Raw genomic sequence first — 6,239 nt, forward strand, 5'->3', positions numbered from 1 at the left:
GGCAATTGCCAATTGCCTATGATCCGTCGCTTGCCCGATGACAACAGCATCAACATAATATACAATCGATGAAAAACCGCAAGAAGAAAGTTCTCTTTCATCTTCCAGAACTGTATCAGACCATTACTACCAGTCTGGAGAACTTATTTATTTAATGAACAATTCTGACCATTGTGACCTTGTACGGGACCTGGCACTAACAAAAAGTCAAGCTGAACAGCTCAGTTCATGCCTTAAAGAATTTAATTTGGTAACGCTGGGTGCAACAACTTCACATTTTCGGCACCGACACAAAGAACTTGAGAAATTCTTTGCAAAGAGTGAAACTGTTTGCAACTGTGCAGACGTTCAGAGTATCATGTCAAGTTTCAGGGTGGAACACAACATTGAAGAGTGGCGGTTGTTCACCGACTCACATAAAGCAAATTTGAATGCGGTTTTATTATACAATGGAACACAACATGCTCAGTACCGGTTGGAATGAGACATATCAAACTATGTCGCTACTTCTGAAATAATACGCTGTGATGAGTATGAATGGCCTAGTTGTGGTGATTTAAAAGTTATAAAGAGAATTGGCCAGTCGGAACCAGGAAATCAGAATGTCCTTGTGCCTTGTCAAAGGTATCATGCCACCGCTTCACATCAATCTGGGGCTCATGAAAAATTTCGTGAAAGCACTTCACAACGATTCACACGTTTTCCAGAGTTGAGTTATGCGAAAGTTAGAGATCACCGTGTACCAGTCACGTAATTTCTTTCGCAGCACTGAATGAACAACTGCATTCCATTCGTAAAGAACTCTTTAATACTTTCAATGATGTGTTAGGTAAGTAGATTATATGCTTCACAGCCCCTATCTTCCTATCTTCTTCCTTTCTGTTACATTAATGTTCTATTTAGATACAAATACCCTTACTCGCAATTATTGTATTTTACGGTTTGTTGTGTATTTCGTAACGTAGTTCCATTTTTAGGTGTTTTATAGTTAAGTGTCCTAGTTCGATGCAGAATATGTCTTAAGATTCTAAATGTAATGTAAAGCCACGTCTGAGATTTTAATGTTACGCACTCCACCAACAGTTAACCACAATAGCCAGTTTGTTTTATTGTTTTTTTCAATTTAGGATACGCAGTTTTTATCTATTACAGCATTTATGTTTAATCTTGTTTTTACCATGAAGATTTGGATTTGTTCACTTTTATGATTTGCTGATTCCTATGTGAACGGCTGTATTTTAGTGTTTCCTACTGTTATATTTCCCGGCTACTGTGTGAAAGTAATACGAAACAAACACGATGTAATTGTCAATCCTGTATTTTAGTTGCTTTGGTCACATAAAAACATATTATTTGACTTACTTTTGTTAAAAATGGAAACTTGGTTGTATAAGAAACACACACAATGTTATAAGCCTACGACCACAGTTGCTGGACAATAAGTATTTTATGCTTACCTTTACCCTACAATTATCAGGATCACTGGTTACGTTCTTTTCCAGTGCCTGTCTAGCTATCATAAAGCTCTCATCTGCTAGAATTACCAATAGTATCATGATATTGTGGCTATTTGCATATCTAAAAAGAAAAAGAACTCTTTGATTTTGTAATTATCTATACATATTATCCTGACATATGAGTGTTAACTGCGTTCAGCTGAGTGTTGTTCCTAGTACACTAAATCCCTATGTCCATAATCTCCTATTCATAATGTTCCAAGTCGCAATGGATAATGTGGAAGTGTGTCGTCTGCGTGGAAGAAACTATAGATGGTACATGTAGAGGCACTAGCTACCCTTGAGCAGCCTCTTGCTTTAACTTGGTCATGGCACATGATGATGAGCAATATTACCACCAGGGAAAAATGCTGTACAAAAGATGTTGCCATGGTCTTTACAATAACAGGAATGTACCGTATGACACTGGGTTAAAGTTTTAATAGTGACAAAACAGGGCTGATAACTAAATAAATCATTTTGGTGTATTTTGTTTGTGTGAAAGAGATGTACATATTCTTCAGATTTATGTTCTACCATCTTGTACGTGGGTCCTCAGTGGTTTTACAAACCAGATATTGAACGAAAACCATTTCATGTAAAGCATTTGATCCGTATTCCGGTGATATCGTGGTTGACGCTTTTAGGTGAATGAATTTAGTGTGTGAATTTGGTAGTGAATTTTGTGTGTGAATGTAGTAGTGGACATTCTCATCCTATCCACAGTAGCGCACAGTAGTATACGCTTTTATGGGACCATAGAAATTTTATAATGTTAAAAGTATCGTGGTCGCTGAGTAATTCTGTATATCGTAAGAGCTATTTTGTTTAATTTTTTGGGACCGGGAACTCCAAGAATAAATTTTAATCAGTGACTCAGGATGGTGGCCACAGTTAATTATTAGACGGCAGCCATTTTTCTTCCGACTGCCTGTCACGTCTTTCTTGTCCGCTTGGGATCCTAATGATTTCCGATAGTTAAAGGATGACGGTATGACAGAGTACGTGAGAAAACTGTACTGTGATTTGGATGGAGTAGAGTCGCTGCCATGGTAATGTTAATTAAGTGAGTAATATTGAGTCATCAGATATAAAAAAAACAGTTACGCAGATTTAAAACAATTTAAATCATACTATAGTTGTAAGTTCAGATGCTTAGGGCATAACTGTCGATGTAATCGTTTTTCAGTTACTTTATGATTAAAAGAACACAGTACAGTACTTTGCCGTATGTACCATTAAGAATACGAAGTTAATGTGCTCGCCATATCATGTATCTAGCGGGGCTGACTGCTAGACAGACAGGGAGAGGAGTACTTGTCGATTGCTATTTGACGATGAGGACGCCACTATAGGCAAACTAGTGGCTCCTGCCGGTAGTTTGAGGTTCATGTTGATGTCACGTTACTAGCACTGCCAATCTGCCTCTGACGGTTATGTACTCAATATGTGCTTTCAGATAGTCTGAACAAGGTGATGTCTTTGGTATGTAGTTACCATGTAGTAACAAGTGTTTCTGCTTCTTTATACAGCATGTCACTGCTGTTAGATTTTTTTTGTTTCGGGACTATGTATTCTACATTTTGAGTATCTCATCCGTTGTAAATGGTTTTCTTGAAAGCCTGTGACTGTGAAAAGAGTGTATTTGTTTACAAACAACTTTTCTGCTAACAATCACGATTTTCTTATATTCATATTTTTCACGACGCATTTAGGGGAATGATTCCAATTTTCATTATGGTTTCTCTTTGTACTATGCCATTTTTAAGTAATGTTTTCGATGTGTGCGGTTTTGTTTCGTTTTGTTGACTTTACTGCAATGCATAAAAAGAGCTCAATTTTTAGTTGGTAACCGATTTCTTATATGCAGTTAGCAGTTAATTTGGAAGCACTTGTGATTACAGTATTCTTATAGACCATTTGTACAGGGTCTCACACATGTTAAACATCACACGCAACTTCCAATATACAGTTTACATCGAGAATAACTTACGCAAACAGCCGCTTACAAAGATATTTTTCGATGTAGTTGACAGAGATAATGTTATAGATCTTCCACAGAGTACGATAATGCTTTTGTTCAGAAGATATTTATCTTAACAATATGGATTATAATTTACTTTTATCTGTTTTACAGTGGTGCTTATTTCTATGTGCTACTGCTTTTATTTAAGTATATTGTCCAAGTATCTGACGAAATTGACTGATTTACTTTCGAGTTCTTCGTTTAACATTTTGTCTTCATATTTCCTGTAATGGAATGTATCTCCAGTTCTTCTAATAAATCCATTTTATGATCTTTATTTAGTCTTTGGAGCACTTTAACATTTTGCTCTATTTTTCCAAATGAATGTCCTGTACTGTGTGTGTGTGTGTGTGTGTGTGTGTGTGTGTGTGTGTGTGTGTGTGTGTAGTTATTGCTAATATTGTGCGTCTATCGGTACTGTGTGTGTGTGTGTGTGTGTGTGTGTGTAGTTATTGTTGATATTGTTTATCTATCGAGTGTGTAGGGTTTAATGTGGTAAGTGTACCTGGTGCTGAAATTTCGCCCTGTTTGTCCTATGTTGGACATGGATTATTCCTGGCGTGTTACTTTTTATATTCCAGAGTCAGGTTATGAATCGTGATTACACTTTATACTATGTATTAGTTTTTGTCGTAGTTTATTTCATGTAGGAAACCGAACTTTTGCTTTGTGATTTTTGAAAATATTTGCTATCTTATTCGATGTATTGCCTATGTATGGGATGCCATATATACATTTGCTCTTGTCTTTTTCTTCTGTGGTGCGTTTGTGCTTGGATCGTTCTTCTGATGATGAGAAACCCGAAACGCTTTATAAAAAGTCATTTGTTCACCAACTGATGACATTTCATTCAGTGGCCAACCCAGCATTTGTGCCCTACAGTTGAACTTTTGCATTATGTTTGCATGTTTCTTACACGACTGTTTGTAGCATCTTCAAGGTGAACGTCGGGGCGTTCGTAGGTGCACAAATAAAGAAGGTAATTGCCGATAACAACATCTAAGACTTACTGAATGATACTGAAAGAAATCCGTGAGTGGTATTCATGTCAGTTGTATCCAGTTTCCCTGGAAATTTTAAATCTGACGATTAAGTAAATATTGTGAAGGAGAGCATCAGAACGTACAAAAAGCTCGGTGTCAACAAGTCCCTAAAAATTCGTCTCGTCTTCCCCGAAAATCTGGGTTCAGTCAGCGACGAACATGTTGAACGTTTTCACAGGGACCTCTAGGTCATCAAGTTACTGTATCAGGATCTATGGAATGCAGCAATGTTTACTAACTACTGCTGGACGCCACAGCGTGATACGCCAAATGCTCAGCACAAATGCAAGTCTACAGCCAAGAAATTCAAAACAAACATAGATCAAGGAAGTCTTTTCAGTTTGTACGGATTTTATGTGTGTATTATGTTTTGAACTAATATTACTATAAAATATATGTGTCACGTGAGTCAGTCCCACTATTTTCTTACCTAATGCCATGTCCATAACATAATTGTTCTAGTGAAATATAAATGCTTGCAAGAGTATACCTAAGCAACGATTAGTGTTGGAGCCAAGTGATTTAGATATTTGGAATCAGCATGTTTCTGTTGTACTACAAAAATGTTGAATACCAAGATATCAGTCAATTACCAAAATTTGTTTTTCAGTGTTATGTGTGCTATTGTGCCGAATTTGCAGGATCTCTTCGTTCTAATAGCGATCGTGAAGCAGAATGAAACTAATATTCCCTTCCAAACTCCACCCTATCCTAGGTGCGAAGGTTCCCCGGATGGAATCTGTTAATTCATAAGTTTTCTGTCCATTTAGTGACGATTATGTCACAACATGAGCCGCTCTACACGTGGAAAACCTTTTTCTTCCGCAACAAGACCTTTACACTGCGTCTCGTGTAGATGTAAAATGTTAAACAGCGTCAATCATAGCGTAACGACGCGTAATGGGTTGGATTCGGCTATGCTAATGTGAAATATTAATTTGAAACTGTAATAATAAAGTGGCTGCGTACTTCTGAAATGTATATTAACGATACAATTAGAAAATAGTGTCTGATGCAGCAAGTTGTGTTCACTTTATCAGAAGAAACAGTGCCCAGTTGATATTACAGTTGAAAGTTGTCTGTGTATCTCACATGTACAGTAACAAAAATTCAAGACCCTAACTTCCATCGCGCTCCAGACGAAATACCTGCTGAGACAAGGATACCGTCTCAGTATCTACATTCTTGAAGCAGGAAACTGTTTGGGCACCAAAACACATGAGTCTTTCTAAGATTGTTGAGAGTAGGTAACGATGACTTCGGGTGGCGAGGAGACACAAATATTATCTTTGTGAGAATAGGCATCATTTCCCCAGATGACCGTTAATGAGGGGCAACCCACTCTAGATGAGCTGTACTGCTGTGGGTAATGCCCTCTGCATCATTCTTATATACGTATCGTCAAGGGCTATTGATCATTCCTATCGTATATTACTCATCGGTCTGTCCTGGAACACGGAACCCCAAACCTGTTGTACGTTGCCTATTAAACGATTTCCAGCGGCAACAAAAACTTGATTTTCAGTATTTCGCTTAATTACTGACCGAATTCCAAAATTTGACGTGCTGCCATAATCAGATCTTTAAGAGGTGTAGTACTACGTTAAAACTTTAACACAATAAGAGAGGTGTTGCGAAATGTCTGGACTTTATTCGTCCGTTATTTGAGGAAGA

The sequence above is a fragment of the Schistocerca americana genome, chromosome 2, assembly GCF_021461395.2.
Source record: "Schistocerca americana isolate TAMUIC-IGC-003095 chromosome 2, iqSchAmer2.1, whole genome shotgun sequence".
In the NCBI taxonomy this organism is placed as follows: domain Eukaryota; kingdom Metazoa; phylum Arthropoda; class Insecta; order Orthoptera; family Acrididae; genus Schistocerca; species Schistocerca americana.